Genomic DNA, 8,811 nt, shown 5'->3' on the forward strand with positions numbered 1-8,811 from the left:
TTTTGAGAAAAAGGGTTTGAGTGAACTCTTGTAAGTGTGAGAAAGCTTTGAGTGAAGCAAGAGAAAGAGAAAGAGAAAGGAACTTCGAGTGAAGTTTGAGAGAAAACGTCAGTTGTTGGGAACTTGAGTCGAGTGACTTAATTTGAGAATCGAGAGAAAAATAATAGGTTGTAATCAGAGTTGTTTTTATAGTGGAAAGTTGTTTAAAATCCTTATCGTGTTCCCATTGTTTGTTACCAAGTTTACTTTTAGTTCCGCAAAAAGTATAGCTTATTCTCTCACTATAATTCACCCCCTCTTATAGTGCTCATATTATACAACAAAGATTCTAATTGATTTCATGAATTGATTGTGTCAATCTAGTTTTTCAAGTTATTAATGGTATTGCATATTCCATTTTTGACCTACTCATATGACAAGTTTCCATTGATTCTCATTTTTCAATTTTTTATAGAAAGAAAAAATATGATTTTAAATTATTAGAGGGTATTGTCACTTCAAAAAGAGGACACCACACCTCCCCTTGGCTTATATAATAGAGATTTGAAATTTAACCTACCAACTTTGAATAATATGACAATAAATTTGAAATTTAAATAATTGAGTACTTGCCGAATTGCTGTTATTATTATTTATTAAAGCGACCTCCATCGTTAAAGCCCAATTATATTTATTAGTTTTACATGAATATTTATTATTTTTATTAAATTATTATTATTGGTAGTGTAGATAATAATAAATAATAATAATAATAATAATAATAAAAATAATAATAATAATAATAATAATAATAATAATAATAATAATAATATGAGACATGATTCAACTAAATTAAATTGAATTGGATGGACATCACAATGTTAAAATTAAACCCTTATTAGGCCTTAGCAAAACCTCCAAAAAAGTCCAAAATCATAAGATATTTTATCCCATGCTGACATGTCATTCTTTGATTGGTCTGGCCACTTCACCAACACGCGACTTACTGACGTGGAATAAACGGGCAAAAAACATTTACTACCACATTTACCCGCTACATATTATCCCACCTTATTATCTCACCAACAACATCTCCAACATCTCAAAATAACCGCCAATAAAACCACACCACGTAATCAATCTCCTCAATTCTAATTCGTCTGTCACCTACCTCCATGTCAAATTATTCAACTCTTATAAATTATCCCCCCAAATATCAACGGTTAAATAACATAATTTTTTCCCCAATTACGTAAAAACCCTAATTTAATTTCCGCAACTTTCCATTTTAGATTTGATCTCAATTTAGCAATCTGGAAAAATAATCATATAAAATCTGATCAGAATTTACTATTCGTGTTCTTTCTTCTTCCCCCATTTTCTCTCTCTTCATCTTCGATCTGCGGTTTTTAATTTAAATTGGGGGAGAGAAAATTTGGGAGAATTTACCAGATCTCGTTTTTTTCTTTTAAAGGTGCGATTTCATGCTTAAACCCTATTTTTTTTTTGCTGAAATTTATGTTCTTATGTTGTATAATTTGGGTCGATTGGTTAATTGGCAGGTTTAATTGCTGTAGAACAGAAAAGATTTTGATCGTTGAATTTGAAGTAGACGGAAGTTTAAGTTGAATAAAGTCTAAATATTTGGAGGAGAATTTAGTAGGAATGAAGAACTTTGAACGTTTAGCGAATCTGGCTCTTGCAGGTTTGTATCAATTTGGTTTTTAATTTTGTGTCTGTTGTGATAATTTGAGTTTGTTTGATTTAGTGCTAGACTTTTCAATTGTGTGATATTTGTTACTAGTTTTTAGTTGGTTGTTTTATTGTAGTAATGGGTATGCAATTGTTTGATTAGTGACACATGGGAAGTTATTGATTGAAATTTGTTTCTTGAATGTCATGTTTATGATGCTGTTTTTTTTTTTTTTTTTTTTTTTTTGAGAATTTAGGTTGTATAGAGGATTTTAGCATGGAAAGAGGTTGGGACTTAGGATTATGAAATGATTGTAAATGGATTTTAGGGTAGTTGACTTTCTGAACTCAAATATAGGAAAGGGTGGGGGTGGGTGGGAGTGCTGAACTTCTCTTCACTCCAAAGAAAACCGGAGAGAGAGCGAGAGAGACAGACGTGGAGGAAGACAGGTCTCGGGAAGAAAGGGAGAATTTGTTGGTCAGATTAGCAGACTGTTTGGTTGAAGACTTCAAGTCGCTGATATGTTTAGCAGGCTGGTTATGTAGTGTTGCCGACTTGTATTAAGGAGCAATGTTGTCGTGGAGTCTTTTAAAGCTTATTGTTGCTGTCACAGTAGGTATGCTTGAACAAGCTGATGCTTGATTCGGTGTTGGTGTACATTGCAAAGGATTAGAAGTGTTTGTGGTAGCATGAGGTAGGTTAGTGTGATCTCAGGTGATGCCTTTGAGGCTTTAGTGATTCATGTCATTTTGACATTTTCTAGTTTAAGTGCTTGGTTAGATGTGCAATTCATTGATACAGGCATTGAATCACACGGTTATTTCTACAGAAAGAAAGAGATTGAACTGTGTGTTTTGATATCTTTGACTGGCAGGTTTTGATGCCACGATCTTGTTGTTATTTCAGGTTTGTCTTTGGCACCACTTGTTGTGAAGGTGAATCCAAATGCAAATGTGGTATTGACGGCTTGTCTTGCTGTATATGCTGGCTGTTATCGGTCAGTCAAGCCAACACCACCAACTGTAAGTACTGCAGAATACGCTTTTCTATGACCAATAATTCGGGTCGATGGAGGAAAGTTAGGATACTCATATCTTATTGGTTTCTTGTTTTTTATGTGATTGTCTGATGCAGGAAACCATGTCCAATGAACACGCTATGCGATTTCCGTTAGTCGGGAGTGCAATGTTGTTGTCTCTGTTTTTACTTTTTAAGTTCTTTTCAAAGGACCTGGTCAATGCTGTGCTGACGTGCTATTTCTTTCTTCTTGGAATATTAGCCTTCTCGTATGTATTCTTCCTATGCATCTGTACTTTCTGTAGTGTTTGATGGTTTTCTCCCGTTTTAAAAAATTAATTTCTTTCTGTAATTTTCTTTTCCAGCGCAACATTGCTACCTGCCATAAAGCGTTTCCTGCCAAACCAGTGGAATGAAAATGTTATGTCTGGCGCTTTCCTTATTTCCGCTGTATGTGACTCACCCTCACTCCCTGAAGCTATTAATGTTCTAATTGTTATCTGTATGCTCTGCCGTTTTAGTATTGAAAATGGGTGCCTAAAATAGTTACTTCAATCACTCTTTCATTTGGGTTCTATCCTGAAATCCTTTCTGAATCTCCCACTCATTTTAGATTTTTGGACTGCTATGTGTATTTGGAAGATTTTACGAAACAAGGCAAGTTGTCTCTCAAAGAGGTGATAAATCAGTGTATTTTACTTCGTAAAAGTCACTTGTCAAGATAGTCGTAAAGTTAATATTGTTATGTCTTTGCTAAATCTTTTTGAGTACTGCTTCTCACTCCACATGCAATAGATTTTCTTGGCCTGAAAATGGGATGAAGATTTTTTTTTGTTTGGCGGGCAGTGGTTTGGTGGTGTGAATTAATTTTTTCGCTTGGATGAAGTAGCTAGGAAATTGTGCATAGTGCTTGTTTATATGTTAGATAATTCATGGAAACATCATATGCATGATGCTGTTTTCTTTTTTAATATCTATCATGTATTGGGAAGACCATCAATTTTGTGATGAATGGCTAAGAAATGTTATTGAGTTGCTCAAATGGGAAAAGATCTCGGGGTGTTTAAATTTAAGCTGTAAGATATTGGTTTCCATTATCTTGAATTTTAAGAATAAGATTCTTTGCCCTGCACAACTATATCACATCTCTCTTTTCTGCCTATGTGGATTTTATTTCTCTCTACCTGCTCCCTTTCTCTGTATGTGTGCTCTGTTGCATGATGAAGTCAATTATTAGCTTATTGAACCTAAAATCCTAAATAAAGGTTTTATGCGTGGTTGGTTGTAGTATCAACAATGATGCTTTTTGTTTGGCCCACAGCTTTGGAGGTTGAGTTCACAAAGTCTCAGGTAGTCGCCGCAATTCCTGGATTCTTCTTTTGTGTTTGGTATGCTGCAAAGAAGCATTGGCTTGCCAATCTTGGGCCTGGCTTTCTGCATTCAGGTTCGACTATTAGGCTCTTCTGTTGTCTCACTTGATTGTTCTCTTGCCTGGACAGTTGCTTTCCTTTTTGCTTACCCCTTTGTGTCGTTAGTAGATTGTAACTTCCTTTTTCTGATCTGAACTTACAGGGAATTGAAATGCTTTCACTTGGTTCTTTCAAGACTGGGGCCATTCTCTTGGTAAATGTTCTGTTGAATTTATGGAGTTGTACCGTTGTATACTTAGGCTCACTTTTGAGTGTTAACATGTGTTTTGTATGCGCATAGGAAGTTCTCGTTTTTTTCAGTTTGTAATTCTCAATAAGGTGGTCTTCCTATATGTTTAGCAGAAAGAATACGTCTAATTAAGTTCATTTCTCCTATGTTTGATTTTGGTGCTGAGATAGCTAAGTTTGGTAGTGCTGTCTTCTCAAAGCATTTCACGTAAGACATCTAGTAGAAGTTAGGAGTGTTTTCTATCGTTTTGTTTCTTTAGATATGATTTTTCTAGTTCACTAGATCGCATGATGAATTGAATTCAATGGATTCTAAATAGTACCTTTGATGTTCAATAACCTTCTATCTTCACTTTATAATGATTAGAGTGTATCTCTTATAGCTCTGTGCCAAGCAACCATATGGGAGACTTGGAAATTGTAGCGTTTTTGCGGTTATTTTAGTCTGGGTAGAAATGGACTGAAAGAAAATAATAAGAGAAGATTAAGTGAAGCAAGAAGAACATAAATAAACTGTAGAATTTGAAGCAGTCACTTTGTGTGTTCTGTTTTAATTTTACATATGCCCGAAGCTCCAAATGATGACCTTAGTACTAATAGGGATATCACTATGGTAATGTGCTGCTTAGTTTGTGGATTTATGGAAATTATTGGTTCTCAATGCCTTTTGAATTCTTTTCAAGGTTTCCTTCTCTTTAGATCATTTTTTTTAACCCACCATTTCAAAGGTTGAAAGAATACTCCTAGTATTTTTGTGAATTATTATTATAGGCGTGGCGAGCTTTAGTTGATTTGTGGTTGTGAGCACTTAGCAAATACACATCTGTTAGCCTGTTGTAGAATTTCACCAGTCTGCCTATCTCACAATTTTTTTTTACTAATGCCAAACTACAGGGTGGACTTTTTCTGTATGATATCTTTTGGGTCTTCTTTACTCCAGTTATGGTTAGTGTAGCCAAGTCCTTTGATGCACCTATAAAGGTAAGTTCTTAGTCTGATCCTTAAGATTGTATTGCTCTGTTCCTGCTATATGCTTGTTCCATGATTGTTAATGGTTCATCTACCCATCTACTCTGCAGCTTTTGTTCCCCACAGGAGATGCTGCAAGACCATTTTCTATGTTGGGATTAGGAGATATTGTTATCCCTGGTGAGACAAGGAAATTTAGTCGATTAGTTTCTTTCATTCATCCATGATCACTTTTTTTGTTTTTCACTTGTTGAGTTGTGAAGCCTTGTTCTATGTGCAAAATATATAGCCCTTTTATTTTTATTTTTAACATGTACTCTAGGTGGCATCTTGAATTTGTATGGAATGTGTAGGTGTGAATGTTCTTATTTTGTCCTTTAGACATCAATTGTGGGATGAGGTTGATAGATTTGCTTGGGGCTTGCATTTGGAGATGTTACCTTGGGCCTTTTTAAAAGGGAGGCATTAACATAGGTACCATGCGCTATGTCAGCCTATGGCTGAATAATGAAAATGCTGTATCAAATGGATGGGATTAGAATTTTGAACTCTAGCTAATATAATGACATTACTGGAGTAAAAGTTTCTAATTGAGGGTGCCTAATATTATGAAGAACAGGCAATTGGTGAGGGAAATCATGTAATTGTCGCCTTTGAGTAAAGGTCTGGTGATTAATTAAGTCGCCAAAATTGGAATAATTAGGAGGAAATTTAGGTCCTCAGAATTCAGAAAGCAGCTCACAAGTATTAGGCCATGAGTCATCTACCCATAATAGTTACCCCTACGGCTCTTCAGCAAACTGGTGATGCACAGCTGTTAATTTTCTCGCCCTTTCTTTCTACATTTTTTTCCAGTTTCTCGAGCCAACTCCTCTCTCCTAATTTCTGACTAGCCAACCTTACCATCTTAGTTTCTCAGTGCTCACTGGTTTTATGTGTATGACAATACTGCTCTGATTTTGGAGGTGGACCACTTTGATGCTCCGTGTTTGCCGGTAACATGGGTATTTCTGAATTTGGGAGTCTGAAGCTCCTTTTAAAACTCTTGGATGTGTGGAGAGGCATTCTTATTGTGACTTTACATTCTTTGTCTTTGGAGGGAGTGGTGGTTTTATGTAAATTAATGTGCATATTAAGATAAATAAGTGCTGTAGCTTTAAAGTCTACTGTGAAAAGTGAGCAAAGACATTTTCTGACAATTCTATTTCGTGACTTGGTTTTGCGACTTCTTTAGGCATCTTTGTGGCATTGGCATTGCGATTTGATGTTTCCAGAGGGAAAGAGAGCCAATACTTTAAGAGTGCTTTTGTTGGGTACACAGCTGGCTTGGTCCTTACAATCGTTGTGATGAACTGGTTTCAAGCTGCACAGGTACATCTTTCTTCCTTGCCATCAGCTGTTCATGTTGGCACCTTGTGGACTTGATTTTTCAATCCGTTTTGTGATGTACATTAATCACACGTATTATTTGAATTCTCTAATGGGCTTTTTCTTTTTCAGCCTGCACTTCTTTACATTGTTCCAGCTGTTATTGGATTTTTGGCAGTACACGTGACATGGAACGGTGATATCAAACCGGTTTGTGACTTTTTTCCTAGCAATTTTAACAAGACTGTTTTATTTTCCTTTCTACTCTTCTGCACTTGGACATCAAACAATTCACAGAATCCAGTAGTCAATTGGTCCTATAGGATCTTGAGTAAAGTGGTGAAAATGCTGTTAAGAATGGTCTACTGTCTTACTTCTAAGAGAGTAAGAAGACCTAGTTGCACAGTATGTTTACTCAGACCCCACTACCGGTGTTGGATATGGATAAATTATCCATGTGTCAAGCTCGGCTATATATTGGCAAAACAAGAAGCTTTAAGGTGTCCGTATCATGTTGAAATGCCATGTAACTGATGGGTACCTTGGCCCTTAGGTGATAATTGATATGACGAGTTTGAGTAATATAGGTTGCATGTTATTTTGGTGCCAAACATTTGTCCAGAAAAAGAAAGGAAACAAAAATAAAATAAAAAAGAACAAAGAGAAAATTGGCCAAAATTCTGGTATCTGTTTGAGAACTAAATTTTAATACTCCATTTTCCGCTTGCTCTGATTCTTCTGCTTCTTCCCTTTAATTATGCAGTTGATGGAATTTGACGAGGCAAAGATGGCTGAGGCTCTTTTATCAAAAGATGAGAGCGATTCTACATCGAGTAAGAAAGCAGACTAGATGAGACGAGGATGAGTCTTGAGTTGGAACACAATTAGATCGCAGCTCCTGAGTTTCTTCAGGGGTTGAAATCCTCTCAAAACTCTGGGGGCTTTTCTAACTTACGGACCTTCACATAGTACCCTTGTAAAAGATTTTGATGGAATTGTGGATAGATACTATTGTCACCAGCCCCATAATAGGAAACATTATCTTTTTCCTTTGTCATTGCTTTTCAAATCGAATACAGTGTGCTATAGAAGCTTTGAATTGCTTATTTGATGCAGGTAAAGGTGTTCAGATCAAATAAGGAGCGTATTCGCTACGAGGCTGTTAAGGGGGAATGATAATAAATTTTGTACCCCCTTTTATCTTAGAGCGCACGAAAATGTTAGAAGAGTATAGCAATACTGAATTAGCAAGAATATATAAAGAAAAATTTGGGTAAATTCTACTAATGTTTCAAGTTTGTAACTTTTGTTTAGAGATCATTCTTAGTCTGGTAGCTCCCCAGTCACAATTCACAAGTCATAATAGTAGTTGTTGGTCTATTGGAGTGTACGTAATGCTTGTTTGATTGTCAAAGTTGTGACAAAACACTTCACAAAAGAAAAATTCCTCATAACATACTTAATCCAATTCCTCTCTAAAACCTTGATAGAGCTCTTTTACTGTATACCTCAGAAATGCATTAGGAAAATATAGACAATTAACGTATTATGACAAAAGGGTAAGTAACAATATTTGTTGGACTAATAGGTATAGTAAAATACATCACTTTCCTTAGATGTCACAGTTTGATAAGGGCATACTTAAATAATCAATCACAAATGATTACTAATTTATAGGACGTCGGCTTATTTTCTTTGTTTTGACATTTTATTAAGTACGTAATTTATTTTCTATTCTACGAAGAGGTGAAAGGGAAAATCCTTCCTACAATGAGTTTGGTGAGATTTGACCCCTAACCTATCACTGGAATTTTGAGAGGTGGCCAATTATTTTGACCTCATATCTCATTTTATTATTTCGAAAGCAAGTCTATGTATGCAATTGTAATATTGGAACACAAGAAGTATAGATGTGCTACAATTATATACATCCAATATCGAAATTTTAATTAACTTACACGATTCTTTAACCAAACGACCAACATATGTACTTCTAGACTACAATATTCGACATTGCCTAACAAAACTATATTTGCGCGGTTACGCATCGACGTTTTAACATGTGTCGAGGCATGTTGCACTCCTTATACCTAATTATCTATACGAATACGACTATATCTTGCGCGA

At 35.5% G+C, this 8,811-nt stretch overlaps 1 pseudogene; it reads left to right on the forward strand.

Annotated features, from left to right (window-relative positions):
• The first annotated feature begins 1,215 nt into the window (after positions 1–1,215).
• LOC125497086 (signal peptide peptidase 2-like) lies at positions 1,216–7,741 on the forward strand (annotated as a pseudogene).
• The last annotated feature ends 1,070 nt before the right edge of the window (positions 7,742–8,811 follow it).

This window comes from Beta vulgaris, chromosome 4 (assembly GCF_026745355.1).
Source record: "Beta vulgaris subsp. vulgaris cultivar EL10 chromosome 4, EL10.2, whole genome shotgun sequence".
NCBI classification, from domain to species: Eukaryota; Viridiplantae; Streptophyta; class Magnoliopsida; order Caryophyllales; family Amaranthaceae; genus Beta; species Beta vulgaris.